The 26,855-nt window shown below is 36.0% G+C and overlaps 1 pseudogene; it reads left to right on the plus strand.

Moving 5' to 3' along the window:
* The first annotated feature begins 4,702 nt into the window (after nucleotides 1–4,702).
* LOC113266814 (60S ribosomal protein L9-like) lies at nucleotides 4,703–8,060 on the plus strand (annotated as a pseudogene).
* The last annotated feature ends 18,795 nt before the right edge of the window (nucleotides 8,061–26,855 follow it).

Here is a 26,855-nt window from a genome sequence, read left to right on the forward strand (position 1 = left end):
GATACACAGGTTATCACCAGACCGGTATGTGCAAAGGATAAAGAAAATCAGTAATACTGAGTATCTGACTTCAGTCAGACACCTGGTTTCCTTTGGCATAACATTAATCTCTTTTAGGAACCTTTTAAAATATATATTTATATCCCCAGTTTTGAGAAGAAAGTGAAGGTTAAATTAGGCCAAAATATTTATCAAATGGATATCTAATGCTATCTCAAGATCAATTCTTGTGAAACCATTTTAGACCAACTGAGTCATCTGTCTCTTGTAAATACATAGTAACTCATTGTGCTTGCATTGTTCCTTGTGACATTTAAGGTCACTGTGAGCACTGGGATACAGGAGTTTTAACAGCAAGTAGCCATACCAAAGAAGAAATCTTTATATAATGAAGCATTTGGCCAGAAAAACAGTGTCAGATGGACCATGAGTCAGCGCAGTTTGTTTCTCCATATATACAACCTGAATCCACTCACCTGGGTTCCTCTCTTAAAATTGTGTCCTGACTGACCTGATTCCACAATTTCTAAGTAAAAACACTTACAATTTGAGTTATGTAATGCTTTCCCTTCTGAAGGAGTTAAGTAGACTTTTTAAAAAATCTGACTTTAATACAGGGGGTAATGTTCATATTATGGTCTGGGGGTTATAAAAACATCAATAATATTTATTTAGAACCCATGGTGTAGTCACTATGCTAAATTATTTCACACATGTTAGGGTGGAGAGGCAGAATAGCTCAAGTTGTTTATTTGAGAAACAAATCCTGTAGGAGTGTATCATCATTAATATGTATATTCACTGTACTATTGCTTTACTGGCACATTCCTTTCTTATTTGTTCTTTAACAACTCAAAAGAGGATCATTCAAGACTCAGTTACTTGTCATTCCTTTTTGACTAGACAAAAAGCAAAGAAAGAAATGAAGGCATTCGCTTGTGCTAAGAAAGCCTCCTCTAGGAAGCTGAAAGGGGCTGTAATTAGTTCTAAAATGCCATCTTATATCCACTGCGCATATGTTTTTCCACACACAAAAAATTGAACATTGGAGACCAGAGGGCCTGGAATGTAAAATGATGCAGCTAAACTCCATTTAGAAATAGTTGTAATGCAATTCCCAGTTGCTGGATTGATTTGATCTTCCTATCTTGGGAAGAAATTGAACCCTGCAATATCACCAATATTTTCTAACTCTTCTCTGATTATTGTTATAAACCGACAGTGATTGATTTTGAGTAATTATCCTGAAAAATGAATTAGATTAAAAAATAATCTTCCTGATTATAGAGGAGTCTAGTCCATTTTTGTAATTAGTCCCTTTTTAGAAAGAATGATGAGATCACATTTGATTAACACAATGGATTTCTTACCTGCTATTTGACTTTGCTTTGAAAAAAAAATCTATATGTTAAATGCTAAATTTTTAGTAAAATCCCAATTGTGGGTAAAATTCTTTGGAAGGAAGCAGCATATGATTGAAGTAGACAGAATAGCAGAAGCAGGGGGCCTGAAGTGTGTATTCCTGGCTTAGCCATCAGTTATCTCTGTGAACCCAGATGACCTCTCCGGGTCTAATTTTCTGCATCTGTAAAATGGAGTTCAACAAGATGCTCTCCAAGGTCCTTTCCCCTTCTAACATTCTGTTTTTATGTATTACATAATTCCATCTTATGTAAATTAATGGCTCATTTTCCATGTAGCGCTCTAAAGGAACATTGGAGGGCGATTAAGGGAAAGTATAAAGAGAGAGTATCTAATAGGGGAAATCATAGTTCCTTTATGTTTCATTGCTTATAGGAAGGTACTCTAAAGAGTAGTGCTTCTTAAACTTTAATTTGCATTCCAATCACCCAGGAATCTTGTTAAAATGCTGACTCTGATTCAGTAGGTTTGAGGAGAGACCTGAGAATATGCATCATCACTAGCACATTCCCAAGTGATGCCCTTGCTGTTGGTTCCGCAGCACATTTTGAGTAGCAAAGCTCTGGCTGTAAAATGAAAGTGTATATAAGAATCTGTTATAATCTGTTATAGTTAAGAATTCAGACTTTGGGGTTAACTCCAGAGACTCAGAGATTGGGATGAGGTCTGATCACAAACTCTGAATTCTTAACAAACATCCTGTGTGATACTTGATGCTAGTGGTTCAAGAATCAAAACCTAACACAGTCATGGAGTCGTAGAAGGGATTTATCTACTAGCTCTTCTCTCTTCCATCCAGGTTCTTTTCAGACTTCAGCCAATGACTAATTTATTATTGCATTGGTTTTCAAAATAACCTTGCAAAGGCAATTCTGTGATTTACTTTTACTAGTCTTTTCATTTCATGAATTATCTGTTGTCCAGTTAGAGTGTGAGTAATGTGTGTAGGGCTTTTATTTGTCTTTTGAAGTTGAAGTCCAGGGATCCTTCTGCCTCTTTGACAAGTATTTGTGAGGTCACCATAAAGGAAGCATGCTGTACTGAAAAGAATACCACACGTGAAGTAAGACAGCCCAAGCCCTGGTTCTCACACTGCTAACCATTCATTCATTCAGAGCTTTTTTTAATACCTGAAACTGGGAGATCTTGGGCATTACCAGTTAAATTAGTTACTAAATTACTAGCTAAATTAGTTAGCACACCCAGCTTAGCTTGTCGTTGGGAGTAGCCAACGACAAAAATAATGATCAGAGTTTAGAGGGATAAATTCATAGAAGGCTTCAAAGAAGTCCCTTGTAGTTCTTTGATCTTAAGTAAAATATTTGACCTATTTATTTCATTTATGAGCCTAATAGGAGAAAATAAGGGATTAATATGTGAACTGAACATGGTATACATATGACTGTGCATGTGGCTCTGTTGGGTAATACTGAAAGTTTGTTAAAGAAATAGTCACTTTCATGGCACCTGGGTGGCTCAGTTGATTGAGCATCTGATTCTGAATTTCAGCTCAGGTCACGATCTCAGGGTTGTGGGGTCTGGCCCCACACTCGGTGGGGAGTCTGCTTGAGGATTCTCCTGTCCCTCTCCCTTTTGCCCCTTCTCTCTCTCTCTCTGTCCCTCATCCTTTCTCTCTCTCTCGCTTTTTCTCTCTCTCTTTCACTAGGATAAGTAAATAAATCTTTGGAGAAAAAGAAAAGAAATAGTCACTTTCATTTTGGAGACTGTATTAGTCAAGGTTCTCCAGAGAAGCAGAATTAATAGTAGATATAGATATGAAGATAGAGATACAGTGAGAGACATAAGAGAATTATTACAGAAATTGGCTTATGCAGTTAAGGAGGCTAAAAGCCCCAGAATGTGCTGTCGTTAAGCTGGAGAACCAGAAGAGCCTCTGATGGGATTCAGTGATTGAGTCTGAAACCCTGGGAGACAGTAGCTCTGATGTTTGAGGGCAAGAGAAGATTGATGTCCCAGATCAGCCAAAGAGAGAGCAAATTCACCCTTCCTCCACTTTTTTGTCCTGTACAGGCCCTCCACAGATTGCATGATGCCTGCACATGTGTGGGGAGGGACATCTGCTTTACTCAGTTTACCCATTCAAATGCTAATCTTTTCTGGAAACTCCCTCACAGAAACACTCAGAAATAATGTTATACCAGCTGTGTACCTCTTAATCTAATAAAGTTGACACCAAAAAATTAACCACCATAGAGACAGAGGGAGAAGAAAGAACATCAAAACTTCATGTAAAAAATTTAGAGACAAAAATTGACAAATTACATTAAAAGCCTTAAATAACTTCTATCATGTGATAGAATAATTTCTCTAATGTGGAACTAGGCCAAGAACCTTCTCTTGCCTTTCTCCTGTTCATCTACAATGCTTCATTCAACAAATATTTACTTACTAGTCCTCAGTCTTGTAGCAGAAACTGTTCTAGACTCTGGGGATAAGGTAAGGAACAATTATAATAAAACTATCTTCAAGTATATCCCAGTATTCTAAGGGAATATATTATGAGGAGGGGCAAGCAAATAAGAAAATTAAACTTTTTTGCACATCAGCTGGTGGTGGTGAAAATTTCTATGGAAAAATAGAAATTAAGCAGGGAAAGAGAATGAAGCATGTTGGGAGGATGGCAATTATAATTTCTTAGGGGGGTAAGTCTTCACTGAAAACATGACATTTGACCAAGGACCAGAGGAAGGTGAAGATTGAGCTCTCCAGTTATATGAGTTCTATCAAGTTCTCTGAACAGAGGGAATAGAAAAGAAAGATACCCTCATATATGTGGCAATTTCAAAGACCAGCAGAAAAATCAATGTGGCTGGATCACAGGCACCGAAATTGACGGCACATATTGCTTAAAAACTGTGTGTGCAATATTAAGAATTTTGGATTTATTATGAGTGAAATAGGGAGTGGGAGCCGTTTTAAGTAGACACATCATGTGCTGTGGTTTTCATTTCAAAAGGACTGCTGTGGCCCTTCTGTTGAAAACAGATACTAGGAAAGAAAGATAGTCAGGGAGATGAACCAGAATAGTTGTTAGCAAACTGTAGCCCAGAGATCAAATCTGGCCAGCTTCCTGTTTTAGTAAATAACATTCATTCAATTGCATATTGTTGGTGGCGGCTTTCACAATGTGGCAGAGTTACATAGTTGCAGTGGGGACCTAATGGCCTGCAGTATCTAAAATATTTACTATTCAATGCTCTACAGAGACAAATGCACACTTCTGAATTAGAAGTAATCGTGAGAATCCAAGTGTGTGGTAATGGTGGCTTGTATCAGTGGTGGTAGAAGTAGCAGAGATAATGAGAAATATTCAGACACTGCAAATACTTTGAAGATTGAAACAAAAGTATGTGCTGACAGAGAAGAGGTATAAGAGAAGAAAAGTACTTGTGAATGACTTTTTATTTTTTGGCTTAGGCAATTGGAGAACAGACTATTGATTTCTTTATTGCTACTGGAAAGCTTGTGGGAAGGCCAGGTTTAGAGGTTTGGAGGTTCAGTTCATGAGGTTAGTCTTTGAGATGGCTAACACATCACAATAGTTGTTCCTGTTTGGTAGCCAGTGACACATACAGAGTTCAGCAGAGAGGTCTGAGCTGGAGATATAAATTTGCAAGTTTTCAGCTTACCAAATTCACGGATGAGATCATAGGACAGTAGTGGTGTAGGTAGAAGAAGTTTTAACCTTAGAACTGAGGCTTGGACCTTTCCAGTTTTGAGGGGAGGTCATGGAGGTATTTAAAACTAAAAGTGAAAGGACCGAGACAGCCAGCGAGAGAAGGAACACAGTAGGGGGAGTGGGAGAGGAAGAAGCAGGCTCCCAGCGGAGGAGCCCTATGTGGGACTCGATCCCGGAACGCCAGGATCACGCCCTGAGCCAAAGGCAGACACTTTAACGACTGAGCCACCCAGGCGCCCCTAAAACTAAAAGTGAAATGAGAAGGAGCAGCTAGTATAATAGGGAGAGAAAGAAGAGCACGTAAATCCTGATGATCAGTGAAGAGTATATGAAGGAGACTATCATCAGCCGTATTAATACTGCTGGTTGTTCAGATAAGCTGGGGATGGAGAATTTATTATTGGCTTCGAACAATGTGGAGATAGTGATAACCTTGAGGGAAGTTTTGGTGGCGTATTCAGTGAAATACTGATTGGACTGCATTCAAGAGAGAGACTGGGAAGAAAGGAACTAAGAACAGCTTACAAAGGAAATGTTTAGAAGCTTTCCTCTAAGGGATTGCGCATTGTGGTATTGAGGATTGCCTTTTTTCCCCCATTTTTTAAGATGGGAAAAATAGCAGAATGTTTATATTTTCTTGGGTTAATTTAGTCAAGAAGGAAAATAATAATATCCAAGAGAAAGAAAAATTTCTGGAGTGATGTGTTTGAGCAGGTGTGCAGTGGAAGGGATGCCTGCCCTTCAATGAAAGCACAGGTTGTTCATTCAGATTAACAGATGGGAAGGCAGAGTGTGTAAACACAGATGCAAATAGGTGAAGAGAGAAGATTGTAGCAGTTTGGGACTTTCTCTTCTGATTGCTTTTTTCTCTTTCTCTCTCTTCCCCTTCCTTCCTTCCTTCCTTCCTTCCTTCCTTCCTTCCTTCCTTCCTTCCTTCCTTCCACAAAATCAACAAGCTGAAGGGCTAAGATTCACAACAAACATAAATTATAATAATAATGTAAAATGAAAATATTCTAAATAGCCAAGTAGAGGATAATAGTGAGATAAATAATAGTTTGAAATTTCAGTAAATGGACTATTGGTGCAACCATTAAAATAACTTTCTAATATGCTTAGTAACATGAAAAAAATCCCATCAAACAATATTTGTGGAAAAAGAAGTCTTCATGTCTTTATCTTCTAGACTATCATCATCACAATCTGACAAGTTGTATAGATATTAAGACTCCAAAGTCCCAGTACTGGGAAGTAATGGCCTAGATTATACCTCAGGTCTATCTGATTTTAAACTGATTACCACACAGCTTCAATTTGCATTTTAAGTACCTGCATCACAGAGTTAATTGAAATTTAGCCTTTATTTTATTTTTATTTATTTTTAAGATTTTATTTATTTATTTGACAGAGAGAGAGACAGCCAGCGAGAGAGGGAACACAAGCAGGGGGAGTGGGAGAGGAAGAAGCAGGCTCCCAGCAGAGCAGGGAGCCTGATGCAGGGCTCGATCCCAGGACCCTGAGATCATGCCCTGGGCGGAAGGTAGGTGCTTAATGACTGAGCCATCCAGGCACCCCTAATTTTTTTTTTTTAATAAAAGCGATTACAGCGATAAGTTTCCTCTATCTTCTACTTGAGTAATTATTTTAACTGCGATATGTAACTTTTCATATAAACTAATTTCATTTCTTTCTAATGTTCCAGGTCATCACTCTGAACTACTGAGTTTTTATGAAAGTTCTTTCTGTCATTCAGTATCTGAGCTGTACCTTTGTCAACACATTCATTAGCCAGCTCTTTGTCATGTGTAAATTTAAGTGTTCCAATGAAGTCTTCATGTAAATCACCAGTATCTGCAACATGTTATTCATTCTTTGAAAATAGTATATAAAAGTGATAGAATTACAGGACCTTCTTTGAATAATGCAAGAGACCTTGTATAACTAAATAGAATGAATAGAGTAGAATAACTAAATAGAATAAATTTTAGGTGTAGATGAATCAGGAAACAAAACCCAAATTTAGTGTGGATCACTCTTCTTTGATGATTTCTTAGCAAAAATGGTTTCAAGTTTCAGGTTTAGCCTCAAAAGACTTTTTTTTTAGGTTTTCTCCATACATGTTACTTAGCTTTGGTCTCTAACAGCTGGCACTTAGATGCACTTAACTAGTTCCATGACCATAAATAATATTTACCTAAATGCTGATGACTCCCAAATTCCTATCTTTAGTCCAGATCTCTTCTCTGAGCTTCAGTCACATATATTCAGCTGTCTTTTTGGAGATCTCCCCTAGAGTAATTCAAATATAATACATTAAAAACAGATCATTTGAGCTTTTTACATCTACTGTGAGTTGAAGAACATTCTCAGCAATGAGACTGTCAACATTCCAGAAAATGTCAACATCAGTCTGAAAGTACACAGGGTTATTTTCAAGGACCAAGGAGGAGCTCTGCAGAGGGACTTCCATCATATTAGTGTAGAAGTCAGTCTTCTTAGAATGAAAAGAGGCTACGTTTTGACAAATGGCAGGGAAATAGAAAGGACCTGGCTACTGTTCACACTATCTCTAGTAGTGTATACAACATGAGTAAGGGCATCACAGTGGGCTTCTGTTAAAGGAAGAGATTTATGCCACTTCCCATCAACCTTGTTATTTAGAATGGGCCTCTTGTTGAAAATTAGAAATTTCTTGATTGAAAAATACACTCACAGGGTTCAGATGATGCGGGGCATTGCTTATTCAGTATTTCAAGCCCAGAAAGTTGTATTAATTCTTGAAGAAAATGACATTGAACTTGAATCAAATTCAGCTGCTTTGATTCGGCAAGACACAACAGCTAAAAACAAGACTATTAGAAGAAGTTTAGTTGGTATCTATACCTCCAAAAGAGGAAAAGTTCAACAGACTGATAAAACCTTAAACCTTATGGTTTAAGAGTTGGCCAATATAGAAACAAAATGCTGGATGATTCCTAGGACCTACTTGTGATATTTTAAAGATACAGTGAAAGACCTCTATTAAAAAACAAACAAACAAACAAACAAACAAACAAACAAAAAAACCCAGCAAAACAAAACACACACACACACACACAAAACAAACCAACCAGATCAACTGATTTCCCTGTCCATCTGTAAGATATTTTCCATTTTTGTACTGGCACCATCACTTGCCCAAGACAAAAAAAATCATTCTTAACTACTTTCTAAATTATAATTGCTCAATAAACAAGTTTTCTAGCTTTCTTCCAAAATACATGTCTATTCAATGCATTCTTCTGTGTCTTCCCCGCTACTGCCCCACCAACCCCACCCATCTCTATTCCTAGAACACCCTTCTAATTAGTCTGAGTGCTTTTCCATTTCTTTCTTTTATTTCCCCACAAAACAAATGTTTTTTGAAAGATCACTCATGATCACACTATACTTCTCCATTTAAAACTTCTCAATAGCTTTCTTTTGTGCTGGAATAAATCTGAAAAACTCCTTATCCTGATGTATATGATGCTACGTGATTTGACTCTTGTCTTGATTTCTATCCATTATGCTTCCCCTCACTTTTTCTTCAGTTGAATTGTTGTTCTTTGTCTTCTTTGAAGACTTGGAGGTTTTCTAGCCTTACAGTCTTTGTATCCACTCTCAGCTCTGCCTGGACCACTTTCCCATGATTCTTCTGATTCTTTGGATCTCAGGTGAAGTGTCACAAACTGAGAGAGGTGTTTCCTGACCATCCTGTCTGGAAGTTTTCCCACTTTGAACTTCTGTTTTCCCTCTCTAGACATCTGCTTATTTCTCCTACAGTACTTCCCATAGCCTTTGGGTATCTTGTTTATCCATGTGTTTCATTGCTTATTTTGTGTCTCACCAATTTCTCATAGTTTGTCACTGAAACACAACTGCCTGTCACATTAGATTATTAATAAATAATTTTTGAATGAATGGGTGAATATACTATTTCCCTTCCTTGAGGAAGCTATAATTCACTTTCAGAGTTTATAAATCCATTAGTTTTCACATAGAGTCAATTGATATTTTGATTACAGGTGATAATTGCCTTCTTAACACTTTCATATATCCTACTTTTAGCATGAAAGAATTCTGTTTTAAGCAATTTCTAGAGCCCTTTGGTATATCAAACTTCTACTCCCCCCCCCTTTGGTCTTCTTTCTCCCTGAATAATTCCAATGGATATTTATAGGGAAAACACTTAGCTGGATACCCCCAGCTGTTTCTCATTTTCACTCAGGTTCTTACCTCTAGGTAGATGCTTTTCCTGTTTTAACCACCTCTGAACAATTTTAACACCGCACAAATCAAAATGCAAATTTTCAAAGCCACAGAGGTTTCTTTATCCTCCCTCCACCATTTGCACAGCCTGTCTACATAAATTTGTAGAAGGTAGTAAAGATAAGACAAAAAATGAGTTTGAGTCAGGGGGAACAGTGTTTAATCCAGAAAGCTCATCTCAAGTGACTAAAATCACAGCCATGAGTCAGTGTGTTTATTAAGATGCTGCATAGCCAGCTGAAATAGATCATATTTTTATATCACCACCCCATGCCTTTGGCAAATAAACATGACTATAGCCACTCAATTTTAATTTTAGAGATGCCATTTCCAAACTTTCAGTGATCTTTAACACAAATTCCAGAATCCCACAGAAAGACATAATCAGAGTCATATCATGTTATATCACAGATTTCTACAATAAAAGTCATTAAAACTAAATTGTCTTTGGATAGTGAATCGATGCCTAACATATCTACTTGGCTATCCTTTTGTATCATAGAGAATATTAGTAACATTTCCTTTTGGATTCTGCACCAGTCTGGTGGGCCAAGTAGGCGGTCAGAGCTCACTGTTGGTTAATATACTGGCGCATATTAAACTTCCCTAGAGTTAGAAGACATGCTTACTTTCACTATCTCATTTAACCTTTGATCCATCAACAGGCACTCAAGGGCATAAAGACCTTGTATTAGTCAGGGTGCTCCAGAGAAATAAAACCAATTGTGTATGTGTGTGTGTGTGTGTGTGTGTGTGCATAATTGAATATAATATATAATGACATATGTAATTGAACATAGTATTGAATATTATTATTGAATATATATCAAATAATGTAATGTTGAATATATTATGTATTTATTGAGACCTTGGCCTCAGGAAAGGGAAGAGCAAATTGTAAACCGAGGAGAATGAAAATGAAAATAGACATTCCCATTGCCAGAGGGGAGCTGGTTAGGGAAGACAGAAAGTGAAGGATAAAACCATTCTCCTCGTCCTTCCCTTCTCTCCTGCTGTGTCTACAACATCATAATTCTAGCAATACAAATACCAGATAAATTTTTAGGAGTTCTAAAACAAGAATGTTTGTTTCTCACTTTCCTAGCTACATATTAGAAAAATTTCAAGGTTCCCTTAGAGGGAGTGCCATTTACAACATGTGGCCACCCAGGTGTTATCTAAGGCAGTAGCATAACCACTTGAAAAAGGGCAAAAACAGACTCCCCATTTTCTATAGGACTTTCTAGTTTTCCTTTAAGCCTTAGAGAAGGAGGCGGCAGATAGCTGGGATATGGTCTGACTCACCACCTCACACCAAAGAATATCGAGCTTGGTAAAAGAACTTAGATAAGGGGAAAAAAGGGGAGCAGTGATGCCTCTGTGGTATCCACAGTGCCATGAGGGTGCAGAGAGGGTGCCCAGTTGGGGTCTGAAGCCCACTGAATGTACCACGTGTCAGAGTATTAGCCTGCCTAGCTAGGGAAGAGTATCATTAGCCTGACAAGTCAGGAAATAGGTTATAGGTTTCACTCACTATAAACATCAGCAGCTGTTGTCAGCTGGGCATTAGAGCAAGAGATACTGCACTGGAGCCCAGGATATTTCACAAGAACATATACACAGGAAAATTAAAGTCAGAGTAATGGACAATATCATCTCTGCAGAGTATGTACTGTGAGGAAAGGGAGGCATAGAAGAGAGTTCTTAAATTTGAATCAAGGGTACCAAAAAAAAAAAAAGTATTCTGAGTAAGGAGTGTCCAACTGTATTGACTGCTACTGAGTAATGATGAAAAATCTCCATTGGACTTGGAATTTGGAAGTTATTTGTGACCACAATAAAAACAGACTTTACGAAGGAATTAATCAAAGACAGAGTGCAGTAGCTGTTGAGTAACAGAAAGTGAAGAATGGATAAGGAAGTAGAGACAGCAGCTCTAGTCATTTCAATAAATGGGGCAGTGAATGGGAGAGATCAGGTAATTCTTGGAGAAGAAAGTAGGGTAAGACAAGGTTGTTTTTTGTTTGTTTTAAGGCAGAATCCTGAGCATATTACATTGTTTGGGGGAAGAAACCAGAACATTGAGAGAGTAGGTATTCCCCGTAGACTCTGAGATGAGCTGGAAACCTATCATGGCCTTTATTTTGCAAATAAGAAACTTGAGACTTTACACTAACTGGCTTGTTGAAGGTCACAGAGCTGGATGATCCATCTGGGCAAGAAGCAAGGCATTTTTATTTAGTCTTTTTCTTTATTTTTTTTTCCATTATATTGAATATCTTCTTATGTATTATACTGAATATCTTCATATGCACACTGGTGGATGCTGTGACTGCTTAAATGACCTCTAACACTCCATTCCACTTACACTGAATTCATACTACTGAGGATTCCAAAGTAACACCTGAAGTTTTCCTGATCTTTCCGTATGAGGGAGTCATAGTTGTAACTCTTGTTGCTGTTTGTGAATTTCTTGGTTCTGTTTTTTTCTGAGCAGGGAGAGCTGCAGTTTTGTCCTTTCTAATCCTGGGGGAAAGCAAGAGAGGATGCTCAAATGAGGGAAGATAAAACACTTGTAGTCTTGGACAGTGGGTAAAAGGTGATGAATGACTTTTCCAGTTCTTGGTGCTCGGTCAACTAAAGAGCAAAATTCTTGATCCTTTTCATGAGTTTGAAGGAAACTACAGTGGTCTTTTTGAAATGTAAGGGAATTGGAAGGAAAATGGGGATGACATTATTGGTACTAATTTTTAATATAAACTAATAAGACCTAACCATAAGTCCTGGCCTTGTGCCAGGCACATTAGGGTGATAGCACCTAAATACTGGATCTTACAATTTTCTTAGGTACAATATGTTTCCCTTATAGGAGTAGAGACTAACTGTTGCAAGATCCCCACTCTACCACTTATCCGTTATGTGACTTTTGGTTGGTTATTTGTACTTCAGGCTCCTTATCCATGAAATTTGAATGGTGATGATAAACCCTTTTTCATGGGGTTGTTATTAGGAGCAAATAAGTTAACATTTATAAGAGTTTAAAATATCAAAATGAGCAATATCTAAGTGTTTGTAAAACAAAATAAATATCTGATTTTAAAGCACATATTCTTTCCATTCTGCCAGCCCAGAACTACATATCAATTTCCTGACTCTCCTGTTGAAACTGGTATAGTATTTTCCCAGAGCAAAGTAAGCAATTATAATTCTTGTAATAGTATAATTCAAATAAATCATAGATTAAATACAATTTCGTGGACTATCTAAAAAACTAATGACCTTGCATCATAGTAGGACCTGGAGTATATTTTCTTATAGAAGCAAAAACAAGTATCAAAGAAATCTTTCTTGTGGAATGGGTTGGAGATTGCTTGTTGATGACGTACAGGAAATGGGAAAAAAAGATAATACCTTTCAGTGAGTTCCCAGTGAGATAGGTTCTCCATTCTTATTCACCTGGTTCAGTTCAGTTATTAATAACTGGAAATACACCTAGGAACCACAGCAGAAGATTATCTGAATGTTCAAGTGAAAGAACAGGAATGGAAGGGCTGACTTCTGCTCTGTGAAATTTTACACTCTAGTCTTCACTGAATTGTATGTTCTGTGGTTTTCGAGTAACTACAGTCATTTGAACTTGCATTAGACTATCATTTTGGTGGAGTTATTTTGCTGGTTTGTTTTGTTTTGTTTGAACTGCTGACAACATCTATTTTCCATAAAACCCAGAGATTCTGCTTCAGCCAAGTTTGTACGTGTCTTTTACTCCTGTTTTCCTTACCAGTTGAGTTCTTACATGCGAAAATGCTTTGAAAAATAAAAAGCACTATAAAACGTAATATTTACTTTTATTATACTGTTGTTCTTTTCTATGTTTAAAAACTCTACTGGGATAAGAGGTACCGCGTTTACTCTGAATTACTCTGAAAGTAGGAATCAGCTTGAGAAATAACTGAACCTTGAGAAATGGGACGGTTTTCCTGCTTCTGAACTATCTGTTTCAACTGAGGTTACTATGAAGGTCAGGATAAGAGGGAAGAAAGAAGAAACTGTTTAAGATAAGCAGAAATTCAAATAAATGAAGTATGCTTTTATCTTCTAGAAAATCTCTGAAATGCCCAACACATGTTCAATGACTCCTAATAATAATTCCTAAATGTCTGATTTGGTAGCATATAGATGAGTTAAACATACATCATTTTTTTCGCTGACATACTGAATAGAATAATTTCATTAAAAATAAATTCCATAATATATAAATTTTATGCATCATTGCCCAAGAATAAGAACACATTAACAACTTTAATGAATTAGTCATATTCATGAATTAGTTTCAGAAATCTATGTATTTTAAGTTTCTGCACATATGCATTCTCTTCAAACAAAATATAGTGAGCTCTAAACAGTTTACTGTGTACATGGGTATACTCGGGGTGAATTAGGGCAGTGTGTTGTAAACTTCTGTTTATGCTTCTAGTTTATATTCTATCCTGAGGGGGGAGAGTGATGTAGGGGTATTTATTTCCCAGAGTGTCTCTCTGTTGGTATGTGATCAGTTGACTGTGCCCCTAAAAGAAAGGCTGACTTCCATCAGGAGGCCCTCTCCTCATAGCTGTACTCTTTAGGTTCCAGTAATATCTTGCTCCCATTGCCTCTTTAGATTTATATGATAGTACTTTTTTCTATTATTACTCGCCTCAGTGTATTACACTATTTATCAATAATGTCTTTACACCTTGACACACTCTTGGAAATAATCCTTTTAGTAAAACCTCAGATTACCCCATTTAAATGATCTGTCTGTTTCCTGACTGATCTGTTTTTTGTGTAATGAATGGATTCCCCAGAGTACTGAGTTTTGGTGTACAGTCTTTAATGCCACATCTTCTTTTGCCTGCTTTATTACAGTAGCCTCCTATTGGTCTCCCTGCTTCTACCCTTGTTCCACTAAAGTCTATCTTCAACAGAGGAATCAGAGTGATCTTGTTAAGATGTAAGAAAGATCAGATCATATCTCTGCTCAAAGCTCTTGCAGGGCTTCAAATCTAAAAGTTCAAGACATCTCCTTCGCCTCAGAACCCTGACATTCTTCCTCAGTCCATGGCTCTCTTACCCCTCCTCTAATCTCCCTTCCTAGCCATTCTGTCATGTACTCCCCTGCTCTAGACTTTCCCTGTTCCTTAAGGACACCAGGCATTCTCCCCATAGAGGATTTCAGCACTCGCTATTTCTACTGCCAGTTATGTTCTTCTTCCTTGTGGCTCCTTCACTCACCAATCAAATTTTAGCATCTAAATTTGGGCTTTCCTGAACACTCTATTTAAATGAAATGCTATCCTGCCTTACACTTCCTCACACAGTATATTATTTTTTTCTCCGAAGAACTTATAACCAATTAACATATTTATCTCATCTTTCCCTTAAAAATGCATAAAAATTGGTTTATTTTCGTTTGTCCCTGTACTCTGAATGCCTGTAACAGTGCCTTAGAATTAGTAGGAACTTACTACATAGTGAATGAATGAATGAATGGGTATAGATTACTCACTGGAGTTCAGTCACTTTTTATTCAGGTCACAGTGATTTCAATTGTAGCATAATAGTGATTAAGCTAATCAAATCAATCATCTAAGAAATTATTGAAATTAACAGTTCTATGCTGAAGATTTTAGTGCTCTTGATACTTACATCTTTTTAATATACACAAATAGGCAAATTATAAGTCTTAGTTTACTCTTAAATCAACAGTTGAAGATAATGTAAGCCAAGTGAATCAGTAGACCTAGATTTCTGAACTAGCTGTACTAATAACTTATATTGCATAACCTAAAGCAGAGTCACTTTAATTTCTCTGTGTTCCAGTTTTCTTAGCTGTAAAAAGTAAGGAGGTTTAGATGATTCCTAAGTTTTATTCTTCCTTTGAAATTCTGAGAGGTGGTTATATAAAATATCTTTTGAATATATGTTTATATATTTTAAAGTGTCACCTAAAATTATAGTATAGTCAATGCTAAGTATTACCGGTAAGTGACATCTATAGGAAGCACATAGAACTTGTCTTTTATCTTCTTTGTTAACAATATATCACTAAATCCCTTTTGGGAAGATAAAAATAGATAAAATATTCAGAAGACCAGTGATCTCAGATAACTATTGATTGGGACCAAATTATTATTTTAACTATTTTCACTAGTATAATGAGAATATATTGAAATGCATGTGAATTATGTCATGACAGACAAAATATGTCAGAATTTCAGATTATATTGCAATAAATATTTTTGTCTTTTGTATTTCTAGAAAATTATTGATTACCATCTACAGATTTTCAAGTCTAAGCAAAGACTTTAAATGATCTTAAGTGAGTAGTTTAAGCTGAAGATGAACCTTTTATATTTGACATATTTTTAACCTTTAGGATTCAAACTTGACTCCTGAGAAACTCATGCAAAATTTATAGAAGTCTCCAGATGGTTCTCTTTATCTATTTATGGATCTGAAAATATGACGCCACAAATTTCTAAATTTTTCTCAGTGCCGGTATTGTGCCAACACAGCAAAAATCAGATGCTATTTATCACTTTTGAATTTTCACCACTAGGAATGTTATTAATTTTAATGAAAAAATCCTTTACACCTTGCATGGAGTTGACCTTTTGAGCTCTCAGACAAAATGTACCATATAACCATAAGGTGGTATTATTGTTATTTGGAAATGAAATAGAATTTCTTATCCTTTTGTTATAGCATGATGGACAAAAGTATTTGTATCTCCTGTAATTTTTTTCTCTGTGAAAAATATTAAGTCCAATATTCGCTTTGGGAATAAATATTTTCTATATATTTATATGCACATTTTCTTTGAAATTACTGGTAAGTGAAAACAAGTGAAAATACACAATTATTTGCATGCTTCCAGCATGCTTTTCTTACATTCATTGTCTTATCTGTTTCAATTGTTTTCAATAAAATCTGAACTAAAATCATTAGTTATTAATATACCCAACCCTATAAATGTCTTTTATCCTCCTACGGAATAATTTTCTTATCCTGCAGCAATTCATCTTGATTAGGAAACTGAAACAAATTCTCAAGTGAGTAAAAGATACAGTGTGTGCTTGTCAGACATTTGGACAGTGGAAAATTCTTTTGTTTGGAAAACAAAGAACTCACAATTTGTAGCCTCTTATAGCTTGATGATATTTGTTTCCATCATGCCATTTTACTTATTGCACAATACATAAGAGAATGCTTTCTACTGGCTTCTGACATGGTCTCATAGCGGGCACTGTTCAAAGAAAAGGCTCTCTACATGCATCACAATTTCTTCCTTGCTGTTGCCGTTTCGTATGCACTTAGATGATACATCCATCCTTGTTAGGAACCACTCTTCCTTATGGACAGAGTATTCCCAGCAATCAATCAAGCCAGTTCTTCTTTTGGATTTAAAATATCCTCACAACATTCATTCTCACCGTTTCTCTTTCTGTGGTTCCCAATTAACACCATCTTTGCTTTTCTGTTTGTTTTGTTTAGAATAAGTGGCTCCTACCTTTATTTATGCCAATAGAATGTAACAGACTTTATGGGTAGGAGGAAGCAGCTGGTACAAAAGGCCACATTAGGAGAGAGCATTGCCAAATACTGGATTTAAGAATAAATAGAATCCTCAAAGAGCAGCTCTATGAAAAAAAAAAAAAGTATGTATTATTATTGCTAGTAACATAGACAATGACTATTTCATACTTATAGTCGTCTACCATTCAATATTTATAAAGCACATTTCTGCTTTTCATGAAGCTTAATATTCTAGGACTATCATTTTTATAATTTCACAAGAGCCTCCTCAAAGAAAGTACATTGCAAGTTAGAAAATAACCTGAAAAGGGAACGATGACACATGCATTTGAGAGATTGTGTGATATAGTGGAGTACAGGTAATTAAGGGATAGCAGACGTGGGTTGCATTTTGCTGTCTGTCACTTGCTACATTTGTGACTGAGCAAATTCTGTGGTCCCTGTGTTCTTTAATTTTCATATCTAGCAGTGAAAGAAATGGCTGTTTTGCTCCACCTTTTATGTTATTTGAGAATTTATTGATAATGTTTGTGAAAGCACTTCAAAAGATAAAATGTTTTAAAATATTATCTTTGAACATCATTTTAAACTCTGTATTCCTGTTTGTAGACCACCACGAAATCACTTTCTTTTCTCTCCACACATATGTAAACATTGCTTCCCCTTTTATAAGAATATAAAGAGTTGAAAACTCCTCCTCATGGGCCTCCATAATTCCAGGTTCTCTCTCCTTTTATCTATTGATTTTTGTTGTTATTATCAGATTTTATGTCAACTGTCTGTTGTCACTTTTAAAAATCCCTAAATGATAGTGTCACCAATAATTCATAACAAAGCTACAGATGCTTGGCTGTCAATTTCAAGATGGTCACACCAATTCCACTACATTTTAATGCACGTGTCTCAAAATAGCCCTTTCTAAAGCTTGTGATCCACTAGGTTGAGGCCTAATGCTCATTTCCTATGCAAAGATACTTTTTTTTTTTTTTTACTTCTTTAATTTTTGACTCAAATTATCCGTGGATAGGCCAGTTCCTTGTAATAGCTCCATTTTCCTGATCACTAACTTTAGATGACATCACATCTTGTTTCTGGACTACAGCACCTGCTACTACTACTATTTGTTACTACTCAGTGTCTTATTTTCTTATCTATAAAACAGGGATGGTAATAATAGCAACTTTTTAAATTTGCATTTAGTTAGTAAGCAAAAAACAATGTACATAAATTTTTTTGAAGGAAGGAGCCATATGGTATTTCATGTATATTTGTATATTCCCTATAATATTTAACACTAAAGCGGTTTCCTGCCTATGTACATAGTGTTTATTCTTCGAGTACAATGAGTGCCAGAGAGTTCATATATTAATATATTCATGTGCTCATATATAGATATATATATATCTATCTGTATACATGCATATCTATATATGTATATATATATACTTTTTGTTCAGTTTCCTACTTTTTAATAAGCAGTTCAAAAGAACTCTTAGAGGTAGATGTTACTATCCTCATTTCACAGATGAAGAAACTGTGGCTTGAAGAAGTCATAACTTCCTTGGAATTGCTCAGCTGAATAGAGCAGAACAGGATTCCAAACAGAAGTTCTTCTCTCATAAGTAAATGCTGCTTATCCCACTTCATCTACTTACCAGACACTGTTTAGCCAAAGATGATCGGTTGTAATTTAGATTAGCCTCCCATATCTATTCCTCTTTCCCACTCCCAAGCCTGAAAGGAATCCCTTCATCAACTACTTTGATTGGATGAGACAGGAAACTTTTCCCACCTCGGAACCCTGAGCAGAGTATGGCCCTTTCATTCTGCACTCAGAACACGTATGACTTCCTCTGCATTAGAACTAGTGAGCAAATGTCTTTGAAATACTCTTCACCCCATTCAAGCATTATTAATGTTCAATAAGTTTCCTCCTTCATGAATTGAGGAAAGAAGTTAACTCCTTGAGAATGCAAGAATCCCTCCATCTCAGTTTATGTGTTTTAACAATATCAGTGAAATTTTATTATGTTATTGTATTGCGACATAAAACTGGCACCAGTTATGGCAAATGATCACAAATGAAAATTAGGATGACACAGTTGCTTCTTCTGGCCCATGATACTCTTAGTATTTTAGAAGTGAGTATGTTTCCCTAGATTATTAATAAATTATTACATCATAGTACTCAATAGAGTCACATTTTCTAAGATATTTACAAAATATACTTTACAATGTATTTCGGGTGGAAAGTTCTTGCATTCCTGGCTGCCCGTTTCCTGAAACTTAATAGTTATTCACCTTAATCCTGTAAGTTCAATGTTCTGTAAAGTAAATTTACTTCAAATGAAGAATACTTTTCTATAAACATTCATGTGTATCATTTTTCGTTCTCTGGTGAGTTTGACTTTATTGCTCTAAGCAAATACTCCTTGATTTCATTTGTAAAATATTTCTGAAGAAACAAAGATGGCTTTGAACATATTTTCATTTTCCCCCTTTTACTGAGATTATAATGCTTTTGAACAGTTCTCAAATGAATTTCACCTCTCCTTTTTGTCTATTTCAAAGAAAGGAAGGCTTTGAAGAACAGGTTTTTTTTTTTTTTCTTTTTTATTACATCTAAAGCTTCTGTTACACATAACTGAAATTTCTATTTAATACTTTGGATTTTCACTGAGAATAGCCTACGCTCAATGGAGATAGAGGGAAACAAACCTATTAGTAATTATTCCTATTCTCCATGGGGGTCATGTCCCAGTCAGCTGTCACCCTCTCTTCTCTGAACACATTGGGATAGAGCAGAGTTCCAATGCAAGTGCAGATTTGGGTGGGTTATGGGGACTATTAGTATGCATAAAGTTGGTGCCATTTACTCTTCATTTTCATGAGTCATAGGTTCATGAAGGAAATACTATGGGGAAAGGATATGGGGGGGCATGAGAAGCCAAAATCTACTTTACCTCTTCTATGCCCTTCTAAACATACCTGACTAGGGAAACAAGGAGAATGATTTTACTCTTTCAGAGTGGTGATTATCAAAAGCATGAGTCTGCTTCTTCATTCTTCATTTTTATAAGAGAAACTAAAAATGTAAGAACTATTTTTATAGAGTGCAAGACTCATGCTATAACTACCCTATACTTTCTGGGAATAGCTTTCTGTTTTTCCTCTTTAATTAAAAAATGTATTATTCAAGTTCTATCTAAGACTGTGAGTTCCTGTTCAGTGGCAGTTCTACTTAGCATCTTATGTGCTAGCAGAATAAATTAACCAAGCCTTGATTTTAGAAAAGAAAATATGATGGGCTATTGATTTATATTTAAAAAAAAAAGACATTACAAGTTGCATTGGAATAAACCTTATAAATAGGACACTTGGGGCTAAGTTTTAGACCTACTAATTAATTTTAAATTTGAGTTGAATGATGATAGTACTTCACACAAATACATGGCAATGTAAAAGTAAAAGTTTCAATTGTCTTAGTTTTCAATATTTAAATAAATCAAAACTTGCATTCATAAAACTAAAGTACCGAAAATAGATGTTGCAAACCTGTGATACTGGCTACAGACGGGAGACGAAAGACTATAACATTTTAAAGTCATGCCAGGGCCAGTGGCATCTCCCTCTCACATCCATTCTTCTTGTTTCCTGTTATTAAACAAATAAATAAAAATACTCTAATCATGTATCTTCTTGCCAGTAAAATTTTCTTCATTTCCCTATAATGAATAAATAAATTCCAAAACTGGATCATGTGTCCTTGATTTAACTTTTTAGTAATTTTGACTTACTGTTCTCCAAAAACAAAAACAAAAACAAAACATACAGACACAAAACAAAAATCAACCAAAAATCCTTCTCTGTCAAATAGTTCTTTTTGTTATTGCCTGATATTTTCCCTTCGCATTAGCTTTGCTTAAGCCAGAAATGCAGTGTCTTAATACACACTATGTCCTACATAAACACTCCTCATTACATATCGTCAATCAGAGACCACTCTCTTCAAGTGTATGTTCAAATTCAGCCACAAACATGAAGCCATCTGATCATCTCTCCCAGTTCATTCTTCTGAGCACTTGTTTTGTACCATTTCTTGTACTTATCCTATACGACCTAGTATATTTCAGTTTACATATTTACTCAATTATATTTTTAATTCTAGGGAAAAGGGCACCAAGATTTTAACATCTCTGAATTCTTCCAGCACTTAAAGTAAACCCCTCTAGAAAAGATGTGGATCAAAGAATTAATTGCTCTTGAATGCCTCTGAATAGCTTGATTCCACTAATTATAAGTGAAAGATAGTCTCATTATTTTATAATTTATAATTTGTAATGCTTGCATACTATTAAAATCCATTTAGAAATTTAGCCTTTTCAAGAAAAAATTATAGATTAATTTTACTGCCCGTCTCGCTTTATAGTCTACATCTCCACGTATAGTCTACAATACTGTTAACTCTTTTTAAATGACTCTACCACCTCACTTCATTTCTTCACTGACAAACTTTCAATGGATTCCTGTATTTACAAGATTTTCAATTATTTCACCCAATCCTTTCTGTCTTATAACTACTCTTATGCAGCTCTCCTTCTTCTCCACCTCTTACTCTTCTAGCCCAGTTGGGCTCTTCATCTTCACAATATAATTATTTTTACAACAAAGAATAAGACAAGAATGATCCTTACACCATTATTTTTTAACATTGTTCTGAGTTGCCAGCTAATGGAATTAATAAAGAAGAAGAAAAAGGAGACATAGGAATTAGAAAGTCAAATGTAAAATGATCACTATCTGCAAATAATATGATTGTTCATTTGGAAATCCTGAGATAATCAACTGAATTTTTGTGAAAAACAAAGAGAATTCAGTGAGGTAGGCACAGAGTAATATAATTGCCTTCATATACATTGTCTTTTTTTTGGTTATTTTTTATTAAGAGAATAATTGACATAATTCAGGTATACAACATAATGATCTGTTATTTGTACATAGTGCGAAATGATCACAATGAATTTAATTAACATCCATCTTTACCCATAGGCACCAATTTTTTTTCAAGTGGTGACAAATTTTAAGTTCTACTCTTAGGAACTTTCGAATATGCAATATGTATTATTTTTTATTTTGTTTTTTTTAGAGAGAGAGCATGAGGGGTGGGTAGGGGCAGAGGGAGAGAGAAAATCTTAAGGAGGCTCCACAGCCAGCATGGAGTCCAACACAGGGCTCAATCTCATAACCCCAAGATTATGACCTGAACTGAAATCAAGAGTCGGTTGCCCAACTGACTGAGCCACCCAGGCACCCCTGCAGTACAGTATTATTATAATCATTATGCTGTACATTATATTCCAATGACTTATTTATTTCCTAATTGGAAGTTTGTACCTTTTGACACCCTTTACTTATTTCCCCTTCTCCCAAACCCCTGCCTATAGCCACCACCAGTCTATTTTCTGAGTGCTTTTTTTTTGTTTTGAAACAATAATTTATAAAATATAACAAAAGAAATATTTTTAGAACTTAATTTTTTAAATTTTTATTGTTTTTTGAGTATAGTTGACATACAATGTTACATTAGTTTCAAGTGTGCAACACAGTGATTCATAACTCTGTATATTAAGTTACGCTCACCACACATGTAGCCACCATCTCTTATCATGCAATGGTTTTACAATATCATTGACTATATTCCCTATGCTGTACCTATCATTTCTGTGACTTATTAATTCCATAACTGGAAGTCTGTATCTCCCACTCCCATTCATCCATTTTACCCGGTCCCCAACCCCCACCCTTCACTTTGAAGAAACAACATTTTTTATAATAGCAACAGAATGACTAAAAAAAATAATCAAGACCTAAATGCAGAAAAGTTTAAAACCCTACAGAGATGCATGAAAGGATATTTTGACATATGAAAATCATGTCATGTTCTTGCAAGAAAGACAGGAAGTCATGAAGATGTCAGTTCTCCATGAGTTAATCTACACACTGAATGTGATCTCAATACGAGTACCTGTAGGATAAATTTCTGAAACTGAAAAGGCCGATTTAAAAACATATGTAGAAAAATGAGATGTTTTCCCCAGGGTCGCTGTGGTGCCCTTGCCTGTGTTATGGTTTCACCCCATCCAAGTGAAACTCATCTTCCTGTAAAACCAGGAAGACTCTACCTCTTTCAGGAAACTTTCTCCTCCACTTTCTACTCTTAACTCATAGTACATGTCCTGATTCCTTCACTCTTTATTTGACACTTTCTGCTACTTTTAGGCGTGGGTTCTTGTGACTGTATTTCAATTCTCCACCTAAATATTAAGCCTAGGTACATTGTCTCATGTATTTCTATATATCTCTTAAGTGCCTATCCTGGCATCTGAGTAGGTTTTAGCAATTTGCAGTGGAAACATTTATCCTACTTAATTTTGAGTCGTTTCTTTGCTTTTGTCTTTTAAAATGTCTCACACACATTGGCAGAGTCGATCTTAACCAAATTAAGCCCCAGGTTTAAAATTTGCCACTCTGTTCCAGATGTTCCAAAGTGCTATGTTGGGTAAAATTGGGCCTAGGAAGCTGGGCCTATGGTGTAGAAGTCTGGAGTTCAGACAAGCCTGGCCATTGCATGGAACACTGGGTGCTTATTTTGGTCCTATCTTGTAAGCAGTTACAAACTAGAAGCTTCTTTAATAAAGCCAGGTTCAAGTGGCTCCATGCTGCCTGGTATCATATGGAAGTTAGACAATGAGGAGAGAAGGTAGGAACTGAATGGAAGATATGTAAAACTTAGTGGCAAGGAAGAGCAGAGAAGAGCTGAAAACACAGAAAGGGGAGCCTGGGCAGCCTTGCTCTTGCTTTGGAGTTGAGCGCTGCTCAGTCTCCCATTCAGATCATGTATCAAGAGAGAGCAGAGGCAAAGATCAATTCGTTCATCACATCCTTGTTAGTTTTTAGTCTTGAAGCGTCCTGCAAATATTCTTTCCTTTTGATTTCGTTACTTTTTACTTAATCTGGAGGGTTTAAAATGTTCTAGTCCTGCAACCTAAATGTAAGGTACCCAAGAAAATAGAGAGATATTAACATGTGGCAGTTTTAGAGACTGGGATTTGTGAAATTAGCAGACTTGAATTTGAAATCTGATTTTTGCCACTAGCTGATTGTATGATTGTGGGCTTTACTTAACCTCTCCCATTTTCTCAACAAATAAAGGGAAAAATTGACCTCACTGTGAGAATTAGATGAGATTAGAATCCATTTGTGAAAATGCTGAACACTTTGCCTGACCCATGTATATTAAATAAATATTAGCTTAAAGATGCAACCTTTATTTTTCTAAAGTTCAACACTATTCTAGTTCTCTTAAAAAAAATAATTCCTGATGAAAAATTGTGAGAGCAGGTACCTTGCTTTTACTTGTCCCTAAAATTCATAAAAAATCTTTTTCATTTTTCAGAGCATTATATATAGTAGTAAATTTATTTAAGAGTCAAGAGAAATATTAATATCTCACTTTTTAACTAGAATTTTCATCAGAATTTAAATTTGTAGGTCACCACAACTTCTGAATTACACTCAGCTGAGTTTTAATGTCATTCTTTTCTCATGGCAATGAAATAATGGCAAACACTTATTCAGGGTGGTGCCTAAAACAAAATGAATAGAATCCTGAAAACTTTCTCTCTTTCAAAATCTGTCATGAATATTAATAGGTGCAGATCATTCTCCAAGCTTCTCAGTTATAGTCCAGATAGTCTTTTGGATGTGGTGTCTGTGGAAAGTCACAGGTGTTTTCTGCAACCCAAGCTCTTCATCTGTATAAAGCAAATAATTAATACCTGATTGCCAAAGCATGATGGGGATCAATTAGATATTTATAAAAGTCTTAATTTTTTTAAAGATTTTATTTATTTATTTGAGGTGCACAGATTGAGCAAGAGAGAGATAGAGCACACACTCGCATGGGGGGGGCAGAAGAAGAGAGAGAAGCAGGCTCTCCACTGAGCAGGGAGCCTGATGTGGGGCTCAATCCCAGGACCCCGGTATCATGACCTGAGCCAAAGGCAGATACTTAACTGACTAAGCCATCCCGGCACCCCATAAAAGTCTTTAAAGATACAAAATGCCATAAGGGCTGTTTCTTTGCTTGTTAAATTAGTCACAAAATGTAGAGATTTTCCAGTAAAAGTACTTAAACTATTGGAATATTATTGCTCAATTTCAGTAGATAATTAAAATATGCAATATCTTTATTATGGAATTTTTTATAAGAATGATAGCTCTTTTAATTAGAGGATTGAAGAGAGGTTAAAATCAAGTTTCCATTGATCCTTAATGATCACATAGCAGAGGCGTTTCTTTATAAAAGTTATTACAAATGAGAAATGAAGGATCCATGAATCTATGTGCATTAGCATCCCCTTTATCTTATCAAAAGAACTTTTGAATGTCTAAAAGAACTGGCCATCGTTTTCCTCACTTCTGACCCTATTTCCAACACTACTTTCCTTTGGACACCTTATTAGTGTTCACTTAATACAAAATTCTTAGCAATTTTAATTATTTGTTTTCCCAGTCCCTAATAGAGGCTCCTGGAGCCAGCACAGTGAAAACAGAAAAAAACAAAACAAACAAACAAACAAAAAACATTGTTTGATGCTATAAGAGAGGATGAAGACAGAAATATTACAGATTTCAGTATACTAGGCAATGGTTGTGCTGCCATGTTCAATGGCCTAAGGAAGTGGGGACTTTAGTGAAATGCTTTAGTGGCATATCCGTCACTAGTAATTGTGAATAAAATGTGTGTGGAAGCTGTAGCATTTGAAAGGTTTAGTTTCAGACTTTGAGACATTTTGAATATGGAATACCTTTTTGTTTTACGATGTTACATACCATGAGACTCTGTTGCACATGAATTATGCTAAAAAAGAACTCTGTATTTCATGATATGATACAGAAATAGCAAAGTACTTTTTTTTAGAGCATTCCTGTTGTAGTGCAAACCTAAAGCATCAATAGTGCCCTAATTAGCCAAGCAGAAATCTGAGGAAGAGAGAAAATGTGTGTGTGTGTGTGTGTGTGTGCGTGCGCGCGTGTGTGTCTGTGTGTTGCACACATTCATGTGGTGAGAAACGTGTTTTGAGGTAGCATTGGGTGTTTTGGGTCAGGTTGATTTGGTTTTAAATCTCAGATCCACCAGTCACATAGTTGAGAGACCTTGGGCAAATAACTGAAATAGTTTCTTGACTAAGATGGAGGTCAAGAGAACATATTATATGTGTTAGTTGTTAGGAAGCCTTGTATGTATGTTAAAATGATTAACTAAGTGTCTAGTAAGCACAGAGTAAAAACTTTATTATTATATCTTGTTAGCATGGTAGTAAACCTGGGAAGTGTGTAGAAACCTCTTAGAGTTTCTGATGCTTACTCATTTTTCTTTGAGAATCTTTAAGCACAATACTCTTGGAGGAGGTCATCAAGAGGATGTGACCACCAGTTGACCCATGGGCTAGATCTGGGCAATCAAAGGCTCCTCACCCTCTCCCCTGCCCTTGGAATGTACATTCTGCCCCCTGTTCCCATAGCTGGAACTGTTTCAAGGATGTAGCTTTAAGAGAATAAGAAGTGGTTGAGACCATCTGGACTGAATACATGACTGAACCTTGTTAAGACCTCTATATGAGCTTTTAAGACTCTAGTGGGAGGGTGCAGAACTCTTTTCAGTTGGGGCTACCCAAGATGAGCCTTGTAAGTAATTTCCTTTGTTTCTTAAAACTGCCACCTACCAATCTGGAGTGGCCAGCCTCTTTCTTTAGTCTCTTCTTGCCCTCCATGTACATAGAACAGTTTGCAAACCAACAAA

This window comes from Ursus arctos, unplaced genomic scaffold (assembly GCF_023065955.2).
Source record: "Ursus arctos isolate Adak ecotype North America unplaced genomic scaffold, UrsArc2.0 scaffold_3, whole genome shotgun sequence".
Classification (NCBI taxonomy): Eukaryota; Metazoa; Chordata; class Mammalia; order Carnivora; family Ursidae; genus Ursus; species Ursus arctos.